General features: G+C 30.9%; 1 protein-coding gene across 1 annotated transcript in view; it reads left to right on the top strand.

Annotated features, from left to right (window-relative positions):
* The window catches only part of LOC115889092 (sodium/calcium exchanger 1), a 342,486-nt gene that overhangs the window by 275,029 nt on the left and 47,319 nt on the right, over window positions 1-20,138 (top strand). The window lies entirely within an intron of this gene.

The following is a 20,138-nucleotide window of genomic DNA, read 5'->3' as shown; positions in this document are numbered from 1 at the left end:
TTCGGTGAAAGTTTGAAACACTCTGTGGAATATGTTAAGACAGCAAGGAATTCAAAAATCATTTTTTGTCATCTAGGTACATTCTTTCTGGATGATTTATTTTTTGGTTCCATCCCAATATCTTTATTTTTGTTGGAGATATTCGCTTTTGAAGGAGACGCTAACATTTTTTCGTAATTTTTACATTAAAATCATGTCTTTGCTTTTGGTTGTAGTTGTGGTCCAGGAGCAGACCTTCTTGACATAAAAGTTGCTTCGTTTAATCTTCTTCTTACAGTCCGTTCAGTTACATGTACAGGGTGGGTCAAATTCGACGCTGTTAAAGGGAAACACCCTTTTCTATAGAAGATAGACGAAAAGTAATATCTATTTCTGGAGCTCAATTTTTATCAAAAATAAAATGGTGAAAACCGCACATCAATATCTGTTACCGTTTCAGAGTCACAGGGTGTTTTTCAAAAATGTGCATTTTTAACAAATCGCTGTAACTTTTTTGCTATGGAAAATTTTGTATTTTTAGGAAAACATTTCCAAAACACCTTTTTACGTAGAATTTAATGTTATAAGTCTAATTTCTTTAAAATTAATAATTTAAGAATTATCAACAGAAAATTTGATTTTTTTATATGGGACACCCTGTATATTTTTAATTAATTGAAAAGAATTTAAAATTACTTTTCCAAAAATATAGCATACTTCGTATTTTGCTCGATTCCTTTTCGAGATATAGATTTTTTAAAAATTCACCCACTTTGAATAAGTAGGATTTGAACGATGCCGGCTGTAATGCAAAAAATTATAGCTGTGTGCAGCAATTAAAACGAAAACAATATTTGCAATGAGAAATGCAGAATTTTATAACAATTTCAACTATATTTAACAACATCAACACATTTAAACTATATAAATAACAATAAAAATTAATAGCAAACCAAGACATGAGATTTTGCTATAAGTGTTCGACATGTCGACTGTCTTCTGTTATTGACAGATGGGACCGTTTTTGAACATTTCTCGCGGAATTCATTGACTCGTAATTCTTGTCCAGATTATACGTGCAATTTAAAATAAAGACCTTTATTCTTCCGCAAAGATAAAAATCTGGTAAAAAAAGTCCGGCGGCCTCGATGGCCAACGGCTGAGATCTTGGTTAGCTATGCAATTATTCCCGAAATTGGCTTCAAAAATTTGCTTTGGAAATGTTTACATAAAAATACAAAATTTTCCATAGCAAAAAAGTTACAGCGATTTGTGAAAAATAAACGGTAACAGATATCGATGTGCGGTTTTGACTATCATGTTTTTGAGAAAAATTGAGCTCCAGACACCGATATTAGTTTTTGTCTATCTCCTATAGAATAGGGTGTTTCCCTTTAAAAGCTTTGAATTTGACCCACCCTGTACGTTCCATAGGTGCAATTCATTATATATTTGAAAAGCTGGTAAACAGCGCCGGCGATTTCTTAGCCATAAACTTAAATAAGTCGATCGTCTTGATTCGAAGTGTTCATACGAAGGTTCCTGGAAGTGTTCATACGAAGGTTCATATGAACTTGTTTCGAAGCGACTGCTGCTCGAAGCGTCTAGAAGCGACTGCACTTATATCTATTCTCAACATAATTTTGATCTCTATCATCTTCAATTAAAGCAAATACAGCGAGCACAACTTCTGGACTTAAAACCATATATGCTAGGTTAGCTGTCCTACAATAATAAATATCCTCAATGTATAAAAAAATATCCTAAAATGTCCTCACAAACACTAGTTCATAGGTCTGTTGACTGGGCCCAAAAGCTAAGGCATGGTTTTAAATGTAAAAATTACGAAAAAACGTTAGTGCTTTCTTCAAAAGCGAATATCTCCAAATATAAAGTTAACGAGATGAACCAAAAATAAACTATCGAGTCTTTACTCGATAATAAAGACACCTGCATAGTAAATTAGTTAAATTTACTGTATAGTAAATTGATTTTCTTGCTGTTTTAATGTATTCCACAGGGTGTTGGAAATTTTCACCAATATATCAACATTTTGTGTTTCCTCGTATACTTGACAGATGGAAATTTATATTTTTAATTTGGAAAGAGATACTAAAAAGTCAAATAAAATAGGTGCAAATTGCTTAAAGATCGTCAAAATCGGTCCACTAGACTACAATACATAAAACTTTAAATTACATCAAAATTTTAAGGTACCCGTTTTTTGTGCCGGTGAGTATAATATTCAAGTTGGAATATTTACAAAACATATTCAGGCGAAAATTAGAAATTCTGACTGGATGTAGCTCTCTAACTTTTTCGCATTCACTTTATAGTTTTATAACAAAATTTTAAATTTTATGATTACCATTTTGTTTAATAGTAAACTATATTTTTGAAGGCTAGTAATTTTGACTGACTAAAAAATTGTGTCGTAAAGGTCTGAAATACCCATCGTGATTAATAAGTAATACTTTTTCTCTAAAACTTTGATATGTATTTGAGATCTTTTTGATATTATTTTTGTGTTGGAGATAATCCCGATTGCTAAATACTTTGTCAGTAGTCAGGAGTTATATTATACAGGGTGGTCCGAACTGAATTCCGGGAACATCGGCAGCATATTTTGCAGATAAAAATAAGTAAAAAAGTTCGTATAAATGTATGTCGTAAAATGCTTAGTTTCAGAGATACAGGGTGTAGAAGTTTCATTTTTATTTCGATTTTTTCCAAATAATTTCCGAAGTAACGTCAATATTTGGATGAAAATTGGCGCCTGGGAATTTTTAACACGAGAAATTTGATTTTGATTTCAACATGACTCCTATTTGTAGGGGGCACGTACATGTGTTTTAACTGTTTTGAGGCGTAAAAAAGGTCTTTTGGTAAAAATTGCTACGAGTAATGGTTCTCCAGATATTTGGAATCGAAATTATCAATACCTGTTATCATTGACATAATAAATTAAACTAACGTTGACTAAATAGTTATTAGACTGAAATCATAAATTTCAAATATTTTTGTCAAAAGTTCAACGCAAACTGTTTTATCATAATTTTCTCAGAAAAATTTATGATTAATTAAAAAAAAAAAATTCAAAATGTATTTCAGTGAAATAACTATCTACTCAATATGTTTATTAATGTCAATAATGATATGTATTGACAATTTCTGTTCTAAATATCTTGAGAAGGGTTGCGATTTTTGCATATTTTAGATATATTTTTATGTAAAAAGTCATAGATTTGTATATTTTTCCCTCAGTAGTTTTATACAGGTACGGACAAAAAGTTATTACGTTTCAAAACAGTTAAAACACACGTAGGTGGCGTCGCCTACAAATAGGAGGTATGTTGATATCAAAATCAAATTTCTCATGTTAAAAAACACCCAGACACCAGTTTTGATCCAAATATTGACGTTAGGTACTTCATAAATTATTTGGAAAAAATCGAAATAAAAATGAAACTTCTACACCCTGTATATCCGAAACTAAGCATTTTAGGACATACATTTTATACGAACAAAAAGTTCGATTTAAACCAAACTTATTTTTATTTGCAGAATATCCTGCCGAAGTTTCCGGAATACAGTTCGAACTACCCTGTATAGGCCTGGGATAATATTTTATAATAATCTTTTATAATTTATTTATTAAATAAAATATGATCTTTTCTTTAAAAAATGGACCCTTTTTGTTTAAGAATGAGACTACTTGTCTATTAAGTCGGAGTGAGAGAAATCCGACCGACCGACGCGACGCGCGACACTGTGCTGTTGCGGCGTTGCCGATACGCCTTTCCCTATCAAGTAAACAAAATCACGATCGCAAACCGCTTATTTTTAAAAGACTTTTTTTTTTCAAGAGATAACTAGATAAAATCATTAGACATGTTTCTGAGCATCTGAAATGGAATTATAAGGATATCGTTAGGGTGTCGTTTTTTTTATAACGAGAAAACGTCAGTAATCGCGATAATTTAAAAACTCAACTTTTTAACACATAACAGGCCATAACTCAAGAACCACTTTAGATATTGAAACTTTTTTTTATTTTCAAGATCGGATATTTTACAATATGTTTGCATAAGAAAAATTCGATAAGGTTGTTTTTTCCATTCAAAAATTGTAAACAATCTATCCATTTACTTTCAGAGCATAGTAATTTTCAGCAATCGTGTAATTTTTTTATTGATAAAGATTTTCACATACTGTCTAAAAAGAAAATACAGCAAAAATATTAACAAAGTTCTTGAAAAACTGCAATATATTATTTCTAATAGATTTCGAGGTATCGATTTTGAATTCAGAGTTCTAATAGCGCGACCACTATCGAACACCCACTCAATTCCACTTATTTTTTACCAAAAATTTAAGTGTTTCTAGCTTGCACTTAAAAAAATCAAGCTATAGGGAAAATTACAACGACTCGTTAATAAATAAACAAATTAAGTATCACGAGACGTAATTAAATCGTGAAGCTGAACGATGACGTACACCTTCCCTAGAACTCTAAGTACTGACAGAGGTATTGATTGGATCGACAGGGCAACTGCGACAAATCTGCTATATCCCCTTCCACGTCTCTTAGCGATGTGCACACTTTCTCGGTTTATTACATACGTTTGGCAACGTGTTTACTGTCTTCTCTTTGTTCAGTACATTATAAACGCATTGTACTCTTCTTACATAAGGAAATCTCGACCCAATACTAATCTTTGCCAGCTCTTATATTGTGTTCTAATGGACCGATTTTTATAATCTTTTAAGCATTTTGTAGCTGAATTATTTGACTTTTTAGCACCTTTTTCAAAATAAAAATAAAAGTTTGTTTCTGTCAATTTTACGAGGGAACACAAAATGTTGTTATTTTGGTGAATGTTTGGCACCCTGTGGAATATGTTTAAAAACAAGGAGTTTGGGAATCATTTTATAATCTAGATGCATCTTTTTCGATAGTTTATTTTTCGTTCTTTTCAATAGCTTCACAACTGTTTGCGTTGATGCTGAATTGCTCCAAATACTAAGAAACTAAATATTATATTATGTACAGAGTGGGTCAAATTCGACGCTTTTAAATGGAAACACCCTTTTCTATAGGAGATAGACAAAAACTAATATCGGTGTCTGGAGCTCAATTTTTGTCAAAAACATGATGGTGAAAACCGCATATCGATATCTGTTACCGTTTCGGAGTTACGGGGTGTTTTTCAAAAATATGCATTTTTAACAAATCGCTGTAACTTTTTTCCTATGGAAAATTTTGAATTTTTATGAAAACATTTCCAAAGCACCTTTTTACGTAAAATTTAATGGTTTAAGTATAATTTTTTAAAATGAATAATTTAAGAATTATCAACAGAAAATTTGATTTTTATGGGACACCCTGTATATTTTAATTTATTGAAAAGAATTTAAAATTACCTTTCTAAAAATATAACACGCTTTATATTTTGCTTGGTTCCTCTTCGAGATATAGAGTATATAAAAATTCGCCAGCTTGAAATAAGTAGGCTTTGAACGGCACCGGCTGTAATGCAAAAAAATTCTAGCTGTGAGCATCAATTAAAACGAAAATAATATTTGCTATGAGAGATGCAGAATTTTATAACAAATTAAAATGTATTTAACCAACATCAACACATTTAAACTATATCTAATAACAATAAAATATAAATAGCAAACCAAGACATGAGATTTTGCTACCGGTGTTCGACATATCGACTCTCTTCTGTTATGGACAGACCGGACCGTTTTTGACCATTCATCGCGGAATTCATTAACTCAGTAGGGGTGAATAACTGCTAAGTATTTCTAATTCTTGTCTAGATTCTAGATCCATGGGCACTAAGTCAGATGGCCTTGACGGCCAACGGCTGGGATCTTGGTTACCTATACAATTATTATTCTTGAAAATAGCTGCAAAAATTGCTGATAACTTCAGCGTTCAGGTGCGTCGTCTTGCTGGAAAAATATGTTTTCGAGTTCCATTAAGGGCATATCATCAATAAGGAGTCCAAAGCCTACTAGTTAAAAGTGGCGAACTTTTAAAAATTCTGTATTTCGAAGGGTTAGGTTATAACAAAATACCAAGTATGTTATATTTTTGGAAAGGTAATTTTAAATTCTTTTCAGTTAATTAAAAATATAGAGGGTGTCCCAAATAAAATATCAATTTTTCTGTTGATAACTCTTAAAATACTAATTTTAAAAAAATTATACTTAAACCATTAAATTCTTCGTAAAAAGGTGCTTTGGAAATGTTTTCATAGAAATACAAAATTTTCCATAGCAAAAAAGTTACAGCGATTTGTTAAAAATGCACATTTTTGAAAAACACCCCGTAACTCCGAAACGATAACAGATATTGATGTGCGGTTTTCACCATCATGTTTTTGATGAAAATTGAGCTCCAGACACCGATATTAGTTTTCGTCTATCTCCTATAGAAAAGGGTATTTCCATTTAAAAGCCTCGAATTTGACCCACCCTGTACATTAGACAGTGTGGTAAAAAGTAACAACTTATAAATTTTATTTCATTTTTTGACGAATGCTTATTATTTATAACAGAGACGTTCTCATTCATAACTTATTATTGTATTGATTTCTCATACAATTAAATATGTAATTAATTAATATTTGGCAGGAAATAATGTTGATATATTTAATTCTTAATACTCTTTTACAAAGATTTAAATAGTTTTCTTTTTGTAAAACAAATATGGGCTAGTAATATTATCGTTTGTAGCAACTGTACAGGGTGGGTCAAATTCGACGCTTTTAAATGGAAACACCCTTTTCTATAGGAGATAGACAAAAACTAATATCGGTGTCTGGAGCTCAATTTTTGTCAAAAACATGATGGTGAAAACCGCATATCGATATCTGTTACAGTTTCGGAGTTACGGGGTGTTTTTCAAAAATGTGCATTTTAAAAAAATCGCTGTAAGTTTTTTGCTATGAAAAATTTTGTATTTTTATGAAAACATTTCCAAAGCAGCTTTTTACTTAGAATTTAATGGTTTAAGTATATTTTTTTTAAAATTAATAATTTAAGAATTATTAACAGAAAATTTTTGTTTTTGAACATTTCTCGCGGAATACATTAACACAGTAGGGGTAAAAGATACCCTCTCATTTATAAGTATTTCTAATTCTTGTCTAGTCGCTAAGTACTTCTAATTCTTGCCTAGATTATACGGGCAATTTAAAAATAAGAATATTTATTCTTCCGCAAAAATATCCATAGACACTAAGTCCAGGGGCCTCGACGGCCAACGGCTGCGATCTTGGTTAGCTGTTCAATTATTCTTGAAATTGGCTGCAAAAATTTGCTGATATCTTCAGCGTTCTGAGGCGATGACTCGTCGTCAAGACGAGGCACCATTAGATTTCGATTTTCGAGTTCCATTAGGGACAGATCATCAATAAGTGATCCAAAGTCTACTAGTTAAAAGTGGCGAACTTTTAAAAATTCTGTATTTCGAAGGGGATTATAACAAAATATGAAGTGTGCTATATTTTTGGAATGGTAAATTTAAGTTCTTTTCAGTTAATTAAAAATATACATGGGGGTGTCCCAAATAAAAAATCAATTTTTCTGTCGTTAATTCTTAAAACTATTAATTAAAAAAAATATTATTTAACCATTAAATTCTACGTAAAAAGGTGCTTTAGAAATGTTTTCATAGAAATACAAAATTTTCCATAGCAAAAAAGTTACAGCGATTTGTTAAAAATGCACATTTTTGAAAAACACCCCGTAACTCCGAAACGGTAACAGATATCGATGTGTGGTTTGGTTTGGTTTGTTCATGTTCATGTTCAACCATCATGTTTTTGATGAAAATTGAGCTCCAAACACCATATTAGTTTTCGTCTGTCTCCTAGAGAAAAGTGTGTTTCCATTTAAAAGCGTCGAATTTGACCCACCCTGTACATTTTTTACATTTGTTGCTTTAAAAAAAATTAGAATGCCAATATTGCATGATGAGGTCTAAATTATAAAAAAAAATCATTTTCTACGAACAATTTAAGAGATAGGTAAAAGATGGTATAAAACAGTTTGGTAGACAATTAAATTGTGCATCTGATTCACGTTAAACATATAAGATGTTCCATTTAAATTAACCAAGTTATTGCCATTTTAAACTAGTAATTATTTAATATAAATTTTTAGACACTCTGTATAAGGTAATATTATTTTTTAAGGTAATTTATACTGTATTTTTTAATTGGGTTAGGATCGAGAAAAAAATTCAACAGAAGTCCTTTTTTTAAATTAGTCGACGTTTCGCAAAATTTATTTGCATCTTGAGGACAATTTAAATCTGGACTTTCTTTGTCATTTCCATTAATATACGGATGGTATAGAGGGGAGTGGTGGGATATCTTTTTTTTATTTACCACATAACACATGTAGATTAAAAAAAAAAACACAACATCGTTATACAAAAATGTCACAACATTTTCCAAAAAGAAAAAATCGACCGTATTGAGAGAGCAACTTGACTGCAACTAATTGCTCTATAAAAAGAGTACAGATACTAATATTGTCCGTATAGTTCGTTTATTTCATTAAAAAATAAAAACTGTTTCGATATTTGTTAAAGAGGACCAATTAATAGGATTCCAGGATTCAAACTACATTAGTTGACTGTTTGCGTTGATTAATAATAATTGCTAAAAATAGGTACTAAAAAACTGAATTTTGTTTGTGTATTAGACAATGTGGTAAAAAGTAAAACCTTAAAAATTTTATTTCTTTTTTTGACGAATGCTTATTTATAACAATACCATAACTTATTATTATATTGATTTGTCATTCCAATCCACATTTATTTAGAATAATTTATTAACTAACACAATTAAGTATGTAATTAATATTTGGGCGGAAATAATGGTGGTATATTTAATAATGGTCTAGTCTTTTAAAATATATCCATAAAGATTTAAATAATTTTCTTTTTGTATAATACAAATGGGCTAGTAACATTATAGTTTTTAGCACCTGTACATTTTGTACATTTGTTGCTTTAACAATAATCTAAAATGTCAATATTCCATAGGTATATTGACAAATGAGGTCTAAATTATAAGAAAATGCATTTTCTAGGAAAAATTGAAGGGATAGGTAAAAAATGGCATAATACAATTTGATTGAGAATTAAACTGTGCTGATTGTCCGAAAATATAAAGGGTGTTCCATTTAAATTAAACAAGTTACTGCCGTTTAAAGCTAGAAATTATTTAAAATACATTTTTGGACACTCTGTATGAGGTAGTATTACTTTTATTATTGCAACACAATAACTGATCAATAACTATTCTTCAGTAAATATTTAGTGTTAAAAACTATGATACTCTTGGAGAAATGAAGCCTTGAAATTTTTAGTGCAACTGAAAATATTTCTAAAACGGTAAGATTTAAGTGTGATAAACCTTAATGAAATTTACCTTTATTTTAATCGTAGAAACTAAAAATGTAATAATATACAGGGTGTTCTATTTAAAAAAATACAACTTTGATATTTTTTATTTATTTTGGCCACTCTGTATCTTGTAAAAATATTTTTAAATTGTAGCTCTAATAGTCCTTCAACGATATAATCGTTTAGCTACAATACTTCGTGTCGTATGTGGTGAACAACCTTGTATAAAAAATGGAAATTAATCTATGGAATATGCTGCTAACAATAATTTCACAGGCAATTGAATTTCCGGACACTGTGTCACAATGTTATAGCCCCTTTTGTGATTATGTTTCTGCTATTATATGTATTTAATTCTTTAGTAGCCAACGGTATGAATTATAACTTTTAGTTATATTATTAATTATTGGAAACAAAATATAATCGCTTATTTTATTGTAAATACATTTAAACTGTACTCTGATATTGAGGCGTTTATACAAGAATATTATTAACTGTTAAAATATTATTATTTAGTTTACGTAGGTATATTATATTTTATGAACTGCTATATTTCTTAATAAAATAATATTATAGTAAATTAGTTATTTTATAGATACCATATTTATGATGCCATGTTATGACTAATATGAGAATACGGTATAGCAACTAATTACAATTCGACTGAAAAGTGAGAATATGAAATGCTGTTAATTGGATCTCATATGATTAAAAACACTGTAATTTTTCCTATATTGACATTTAGTTTAGAGTTATTATTTTAATTATATGTTATTATATAATTATATCAATAAAATTAAATATATACAACTGTATGAGTGGTAAAAAGAAATTGAATATACCGAGTGTGTCTCAAAAGTGGCTCACCCTTATAACTTTTTTTATTTTTTTCAGATAAAAAAACGAGATTTGGTATGCTAGTTAATTAGTATATGACATAAATTAGGATTGATTGGCGTATTCAGTTGTTTTCGGTTACTTCCTGTTTCACAGGAAATGACTACAACTTCTGATTTTTAAATGGTACCCTCGGTATATTTATACTTTATTCGATAGAAAATGTCACTCTGAATAAAAATCGACCTTAAATTCATTGTTTGCCAACCATTGACATATTCGGCACCAGGCTGACTAACTGGAATTTAAATTTCCTGCTGTGGATGGATTCAGGTGGTAGCTCTGATGTCAATGCCAAGTTGCCACATTTATTTATTTATTTTCTGACATTCTCATTCGCTTTGACACAGTTTTGTATTACGAGTTTTTGGTTTAAATGAATTGTGCTGATACTTTAATTTTTTTTACTAGCAGACCTTGCAGCCGAACATTGTTCTTTTTAGAACCTCTTCGCAACTTTATTAGAATATGTTGAATTGAAAAGCTGTAGTAATGGCCCTTTATGTCCCTTAAGTGATGTTAAGGAGATGAATTTTGTTGATGTAAATAATAACTGTTTATATATTTATAATTAATTTATTTTTGTGTCGTAAAATATTTTGATTAAAAGAAAATATGTAAAAGTGGACAACGGTATGCCGGTCAAGCTTAATCACGTGACTAAAATTTTATTTGATACGAACTATACATATTTCTTCTTACAATGTTACCATAAATTGGCCTTTTCTATCACTTAGCTAACTTTCTCAAAGTTTTCTTTTTCTTTCGCGTTTTCAGTTCAAGCAAACTTTCGTCGAATAAAAACTAATATTCTGAGTAATGTTAGCGTCAGATGTCAAGACCTACAGTTGGCACAAACAATAAATTGGTATATATTGTAGTAAAAAGCTGTATAACATTTATTTTATATTTTCTGTGTTAATAAGTTTAATAAATATTATTTTAACTTATACAAATTCATTCATATTATATAACTTTATATAAATTCATCGGCAAAAGTCTTGCACCTTACTATTTTAATAAAAAAAATCATTTCAAACTATTTTTTTGTGGAAATCAATAGATGCTAAAGTTATGTTAAAAAATAACCCAAAAAAAGGGAAACCAAGTTTAATAATATATTTTGCCTAAAAAAAAGAAAAATGCAAATTCCATAAAGAAAAATGTTTGACAAAAAAGAGAAAATAAATAAATAAATAATAAATTCTGACGTATTCAAATACAATATATAAATAATACATTCTGAAGTATTGCCTCCTCGATTTGTTATGAGTGCATCAAGTCGTCGGGGCATCACCACTATAAGGTAGTTTATGATTTCTTGAGGTAAGTTCTGCCATTCCTCTTGAGCGGCAATGATCAACTCCTGGCGATTTTTTGGTGGGTTATTTCTGCGAAATACAGCTCTGGTGATGTAGTCCCAGAAATATTTAATAGGATTCATGTCGGGGGGGAGTGGAGGGTGGAGGCCAGTCCAGACGAGTTATTTCCCTTTCATTTAAGGCTTCCTGGACCATCTTGAATCTGTGAGGACGAGCGTTATCATCCATTGAATAAAATTATTGCCGATTTATTCTCGCAGTGGATAAATTCAATAATAAAACCAGACCAATGTCTGATTACAGTTTCCACATACAAATGGGCGTTCATCACCTCAGGAATATGAATGACCTCTGTTCGCCCATTGTACATGATAACACCCCAGAACATCTCAGTTTCTCCTTGCAACAGCAAGGGCTGTATTCAAGCGATGCTGCCTCCCGGCCTTCCTCCACACTCGCTGACGATAGTCAATACTGATCAAACCTATCCTGGTTTCGTTAGTGAAAATTACATTTCTCCATCGAAGTAATAACCAGTTCTGGTGTTCTCTAGCCCACTGTAGCCTCATGGTGTAAAGTTAATAGACTCGCAGTGGACGTCTACGCTGCAATCCAGCATTAGAAAGTCGCCTGGAAATGGATCGGCTTGATATTACTCGGTGGTAAGTTCGTTGAAATTGAGATCGTAACTCTCGAATTGGAACTGACCGATTTCTTCTGGCAAATTGAGCCAAGTAGCGATCCTGTCGTTCAGTAGTTAGCCTTGTAGGGCCCCACCTAGGACGAGATCTTACATTTCCGGTGTCCATATACCGTTATATAATTCGGCTTACAGTACATCGCACTAAATTTAAACGATCAGGAATTTGCTGCCTGCTGAGACTTTCTTCATTCAAAGCTATAATTCGGGCCCTACGAAGGCAGAAATTTCACAGAGATAGATAGATTTATAATTAATTTACAATTTACTAGAAATTTTTGTCACACATTAATTGTTCGTCGATATATGCAAATTTTAATACTATTTTTTGGTACAAAAAATTCTTACCTAGACTTATCAAAAATGTTAGTTTATGTGAAGTAATATTAATATTATTTTTCTGAAATGTATGGTGATGTGGTTATCCTTAAAATTACAGAAAAATTACGTTTGGCAAAAACCTATAATTCTAAATATATAAAGTATAAAAACGGAATATGAAATGGATCCCCGAATCATTTATTTGTTCTAAAAATACCGTAAAAAAGAAGGAAAGCCTGGTAACATGAGATTGAAAAATAACATTTTACTTATATAAAATAAATGGTAAATATCTATAGCAAAATGCATGAAAAATATACAAGAAAAAAATGTTTTTGTAAGGCTTATGGTTAAAAGAATACATTTTTTTATAATACTATATTGAAAGCACCATATAGAAATATTTTATATTAAATTTGAAAAAATGAGATAAGCAACCGAAAATTATTTTTTTAATTTTTATATGTTACATGATTTTTTTAATATTACATCCACCGGGTGTTTTTCAAAAATGGCTCACCTCTATAACTTTTTTTTGCCAGGTAAAAAACGAGATTTGGTATATTAGTATATGGCATATATCGGGATGGATAGACGTATTCAATTAGTTTCGGACACTTCCTATTTTGTCAGAAATTACTATAATTTTTGATTTTTGGTTGGTAGTATGGTAATAATAGTATTTTAAATTTTAATCTAGAGAGCCATGGTTATGTTAAAACCACTAATTTTTAGTCAAGAAGCGTTTGAAATATAGATTTGATAGTCTAATGTTTTTTGTGTCTTTTACAGACCTAAGATGCTCAAATCATATTTTTAATCATAACTCAATTTTTTTCGAATGGAACATGGGTGGCTTATTAGCATATTTCTAAAAAGCATTTTTACGAATATTTTGGCAGCACATACTTGGTATTTCGAGGCAAATTGTCGTTATATTTACTCTCGTTTTATTTATTGTCGTGGCACTCCAGATTGAAATTTGATATACTATGTTTAAGCGAAAATGTCAAAAGTTGACATATGATATGTCATCCTATTCATATTGTCATTTTCTCTCAAATAAAACAAAAAATCCGAGGGTGCCGACTAAAAATCGAAATTTGTCATTTCCGGTAGAACAAGTGACCAAAACTAGTTTAATACGTCAACCAACCCTGACTTATATGTCAGATGCTGACAATTAGACCTGTTCGGTGTTGAGATTTGATCACCGGTGTTAGTTGTTGATGACCACCGGTGTTTCAGTCGGTGTACCGGTGTTAACACCGATACCGGTGTTTATCTCAACACTGGTGTTCATCTACAACACCGGTGTTTATCTTGACACCGGTCTTTATCCCAACACCGGTATCGCGATGAACATCGGTGTCGAAATCAACACCGGTGTCAGTGACGATGTCGATGGTGCCGTTTATTTTTTAATTTTTTTTTTATTTTTTTAGATTAATTTATATAGATATTTTTTAGTTTATTTTACAGCTACGAATTTTTGGTTTTACGAATTTTTCTTTATGTTTTGTTTTGTTTTCTATTTGTTTTTGATTAAACAATTTTTGACTTTATAGTTTTATAGTTTATAGTTTATCTGACGCTTCCACTTTATTTTAGTGTTTAGTCTTGCAAAAAAAAATATATTTAAATTTGAAATCTTTAAGTTAAAGTCGGTGCGTTTTAATAAACGATAAAAATAAGCACCGATAAGACATTATTATTTTCAGGTTTATTTTGAATTTATTAATTAACATTATTTCTTCTTTAACCCGTTTACCAAATACCGGTGTCGATATTCGAACCGGTGTCATAGTCAAAACCGGTATCGAGGTGAACACCGCTGTCCATCAGACCAACACCGGTGTCGAGATGAACACCGGTGTTGTAGATGAACACCGGTATCGAAATGAACACCGGTTCGGTTCATAGAACCATAGAACTGAAGGATGATAGCAAAATTATTTCAATTTTACTGCACCCAGAATCGGTCATCGCGACGCGCGACTATATTTTTTATTTTATACCGCCAACAAAATGTGTTTAAAAAACCGCATCACCCACCGACTAAAACAGCGAACGGGAGACCCCGGCTCGGGTTCGGGTGCCTTTGAAGATATTATTAGATGTATTCAGAAAAATTAAAAACTATTGAAGAGGGACCTCCAAAGTATTGAATAGAATGCTAAATTAAAATCGTGTATTCCTCATTTTAGTGAAAATATTTATAAAAGTAAACACTAAAATAATGTGGTTGTAAGGTACTCAATAAACTTTTTGTTGGCCTTGTCTACTATTTTATCTAACAGATACGTTCACAGTTTTGTTTTTGTTTACATTTGGTTCTTTTTTTAAATTGGTTTGATTATTTTTTAACCTGCTAAATTTTTTGTATATTTTGTAACTGCAAATATAAAGACTAATAAAAAAAATAAAAATACTTTATTGTGTTGGTAAAGTGTTAATTGCAGTTACTTATTACATCTCCTTGTATTGATGCCACGCTACGCACCGCTGCTAATAAGTATTATTAATTTAAAAACATTTTAATATACTCGTATTATCAAATAAAACAAAATTTAGTATTTTTCCTAACATTATATACAAAACATGATCGTAACTTTTAATAACACTTCAGCCAATTTAATTTTTTATCGAAAAGTAAATTATACACCAAACTTTCTGGCATAATAAATAACAAAAGACAATTTTGTTTCACATGTGCTATTTTCCTTTGGCCTACAAAAAATCTTCCCTTATATTTTATATGAGAATTAATTTATATATAGTCCATGATTAAATTTTGAAACATTACAGATATAAGTTTAATTAACTAATATTGGGGGGAATACAGTAATTAATCCTTGGACGGTTGACAAGTTTATCAAATTAAATATAAACAGTAATATTCAATTTTATGCAAGGCTAAATTGAACTATACTAAAACAGGGAAGTAAACTGGAAATTATTTAATGCTTAAATAAATGATTAAATTATATAATATGTGGATCAAGATAAAACGGTTGTCTTCACTTAGCTATATAACGTAGGTAATTTATAGATTTAAATGTTACTGTGCTAATTAAATAATACAATTAAAATTACAATAATCGTGGTTCTTTAAAAAATGTATATTGTTGTTAAATTAGTAATTGAATTTAGCATGAATTTATTAGTTGAATGATTTATTTTATACGACAGGCAAACAAACTTTCATGAGCATTTGTTTGTATTTCACTGACTAAAAATATAAACTTTAGAAATAAAAGTAATTTTTAGAGTTAGGCGAAGCGACGTCGGGAATGTAACGCCGACAATTGAATTGTTGACGCGTCAGCTATGGTGTCGATTAGGGTTCCCAATTTCCGGGATCGCGATCCCGTTTTGAAATCTCGGGATAAAATCCTATAATCGCCGGATTTCGAAATTGACTATCAGAAGGGAAACTTTAATCTAAAAGATACTTGTTAATAGAAATGCAGCTAGATATAAACTAGCCATAACAAATTAAGACAAAGAAAATATATTTATTTAAACATACAAATTTAGCAATGTGTTCCTTAGGAATTAAGTTTGAATGTAGTGTATGCACTTGGTTGTACTTTAGTAGTGTGCGCTTCGGTGTTCATGACGAAAAAAGTTGTCAAACTGCTGAAAAATGTATTTTTATTACGTTATGAATGACTACAATATGTATCGAAAACAATGCTAAACAAGTTTTATCTTAATTGTCAAAGGAAATAATCTTATTCCTAATAATGTGTGTGTCCTCCGCGGTTTCTACGCACTTCTGCACACCGATTTGCCATAGACTGAATGAGGCTCCGAATAATCTCTTGGGGAAAGGCGTTCCACTCCTCTTGAATATTTTCTCCCAAAGTTTGAAGATCTTGTGCTTGTGGACGACTTTGTAGTCTTCTCTTTGGAAGGTTCCAAAGATACTCAATAAGATTGAGATCGGGACTATTAGCAGGCCAATCCGTAATTGTGATATTGGAGTCTTCAAGGTATGGAGTAACTACTCTTGCAGTATGAAGCCTGGCATTATCCTGTTGTTAGATGAATTCTGGACCATGCTGACCAGAAAATGAAATAACATATGGTTCAAGAACCTCATCTCTGTATCGTTACGCCGATTAGCATTAATTACGCCGTCTAGAAACACACGCAAGTCTGTAAGCCCATTTAAAGTTATACTTTCCCATACCATAAAGGAACTTCCACCAAAATCAATCGCTTTTCTGACTGTTGTGTCCAGATACCGTTCATTCGGTCTTCTGTATACTCTCCGCCGGGCATCATTATGACTTAAGCTTGATTTTCATGCATCCGTTGTCCGACGATACGATGATACGATATTAATTTTATTGGTTGAATTTAAAGACTTCGGTTGGTTAGAAAAGGTTAACCAATCCAAGCCTTTATATACAACCAATGAAATTAATATCGTGTCAACGTATCGTCGGACAATGGATGCATGAAAATCAAGCTTTAGTCGGAAATTGTACTCGTCCGTAAAAATGACATGCCACGAATGACATCCACTGATCCACGTGAAAGCAAATATCCTTTGTGTCCTACTATATTATTTGTGACCGATTGTGTAACATGAAAAAGCTGCGACCTCGTATCGTTGCGACCGACCCTCCTGCAATAAAGTTGTGGCTCTGATTATTTCTTCAATATTTAAATGCCTTCTAATACCGTTTGGTTTTCCCAAAACAACAAAATTTGCCATATTTAACACCAATTTTGACGACCCAGAAAGCAAAATCACGCTAAATAAGAAACTGATTTTTTATGGAATTTATGCGCCTTCGTGTGCGTCTTTTTTATGACGGGAAAGAACTTCGTTTTTGTATCAATTTATGCATGAAAAAGTACAAAATTGTTCTGATGATATGCTGCTATAAATATACGGAGATCAGTCTATAAACATAGTAAATACAAATACACATACGTATATGTGATTCCTAATTCCTTTTGATTAATTTATCAAAAAGAAAATGAGAAAAGAGCTTAAACAGACAAATTTAAAACAGACAAATATTTATATTTAGTAAGTAAAAAAATACAATTCTTGCATGGTACAAAGAATACAAGGTATGATCGATAGCGGCTCCAATTTCGTTCAGTTCGCGCATACCACCTGTGACGTCACTAGGAAAATAATGAATAAATAAAAAATAAAGAAAGTTGACAGGAGATCTGCATTTTTTGGGGTTATGGTTAAGAATTGTTTATTTTTCAGTTCCAAAAATATATTTAAAAAATAATTTCTATTAACATGGATTTGGACGATAATAATAGGTAAGAATACTAAATTTATTTCTATATTCGGTATAAAATTGTTTATTAGGTTTTTAGTTTGCGATGTTTATGGTAAATAATTTTCATGTTCATTGCCTCTGAATTCACATGAGGACAGAGATGAGGATATCTATGGAAAAGTAACCACAAGAGGAATTGTTACATCATTTAAAAAATGTTGGGAAGTTGAAGTTTCCCATCGAAAAGTAGAAAATGCCAATGCAGATGAATGTATTGTAATTGTGATAGAAGTAATTCCAAGGGTGAAGTCTATTATAATTAGTGACCTGTGCTTCTTTTTATATGTAGATGTTTCAGGTTTTGAGAATAAATCGGTTGAACGAAACCCAAAATTTAGAGGAAGTATTTGCATACCCAGAATATGACCATCAAGGATTATATAGCTCAAATTTCCTTTAATGGTAGGCAATTATTCAATGCAAATTAACTTTTTAAGTGACTGAAATATTAAATAGTTTACAATATGGTATATCACTAAAAATATATTACTTTTAGGTACAATTAGTGCCCGATACATTTCAAAAAGTAGAATATTATTTTATATTAAATGAGGTGTTGTACCAACAATCAATTTATATTAATACCGGAGATTAAAAAATAACAGAATAAATAGTTCTTTTTTTTATACTACAAAAATAAACTATAGAATACAACAGTATTTAAAAAATAAATAAAAAGTTATGTCCCGGCCGAGATTCGAACTCAGGTCTCTCGCTTCCTAGCCCGACTCCTTACGCACTGCTCCACAGTAACTTGCTTAGCGATAATTCAATGACGGTATATAAACAAAAAAACAGGTTTATAACAATATCTTGACGATTTGAACTGGCGCGCGGAGAGTGCTGACCAATAGCGCCAGTTATCACCTGTGACGTAGCGACCAACCTGCGCAATATCATACCTTGTATTCTTTGTACCATGCAATTCTTGTTGCGAAAAATAAAATAAAATATAACAAACACGGAAATATAACTTTTAGATATTGACGTTCTGAACTATCTGACCATCTTTGAAAGATTAAAGTGTATTATAATAATATCGAATCATTTTAGTCATTTTAGTCAGCTTCTCAAAAAAGGCCATCTCACACTTATCCACTCAGGAACGCGCAGCAAGATCTTTATCTACCTACCCCACGCTCAGAGTTAGTTAAAAGTTCAATATTATACAACTCGAAAAAATGCACAATCACCTGCCATTTGAAATCAAATCCATAACATCATTTTCTTCATTTCGCAAAGCATTGAACTCTTATTTACTAGACAAGGCTTTCTACGCCGTAAATGAATTATATTTTGATAATCGAATTTGATCTTGTAAACACTGGTCTAATGTTTGCTATTGCTATATTTACCAATGACACCGAAATAAATTTATTTAGAGGTCATTGATATTTACTATAAACTAACTAAATATTTTTAAAATATTTTTGAATATTATTTTTATTTTTTTTATTTTTTTTTATTCTTTGACATTGTAAACATTTATAAATGTTTATTTTAAATAATAAGACTGGCAATATTATTTGTATAATGTTTTGTATTATGTTTTGTTTGTTTGTTTGTTTGTGTACCTTGTTTGTTTTCTTTGTTTGTTTACTTTGTTTGTTTACTTTACCTTTGTCTACAAATTGTAAAATTTGTTGACAATAAAGGCATTTATTTATTTAAATTGGGCATTTAATTTTTTCGACATTTTTAAGATTCCTAAGTGACGTCGTCAATGTCTGTAATCTTACGTTTACCAGAGAATGTTTATTCTGTTTTTAAGTTTTAATTATTATAACGTTTTACATTAAGTATAGCTATAATTCTTGTACAAAATAAAGGGTATTCCAATAAGAGGTTTCGGATGTTCATAACATACATAAAAGTTTCATAACATACATAAAAGTTATTTATGGCAGTGAGTAGATGGACTGTGTACAGTTACGCACGTACGTGGAACACAATATCTGTCAAGTGGCCACCACGAATTCTCTGGCAGCACACAATCCTGTTGTTGAAATTTTTTATTACTGCTTAGCATATTTCTGGAATTATGTTACGAATTATTCGCCTAATTTCTTCTTTCAGTTGTTGAAGACACAAAAAATAATCTAGCGGATTCAAGTCGCATGATCTTGGTGGCCAATTTACGCCTCCCATTCCTGGAAATAAGCTTC

Source organism: Sitophilus oryzae, unplaced genomic scaffold, assembly GCF_002938485.1.
Source record: "Sitophilus oryzae breed Bouriz unplaced genomic scaffold, Soryzae_2.0 scaffold_810_pilon_pilon, whole genome shotgun sequence".
In the NCBI taxonomy this organism is placed as follows: domain Eukaryota; kingdom Metazoa; phylum Arthropoda; class Insecta; order Coleoptera; family Curculionidae; genus Sitophilus; species Sitophilus oryzae.
This window is presented reverse-complemented; position numbering and strand designations above follow the sequence as displayed.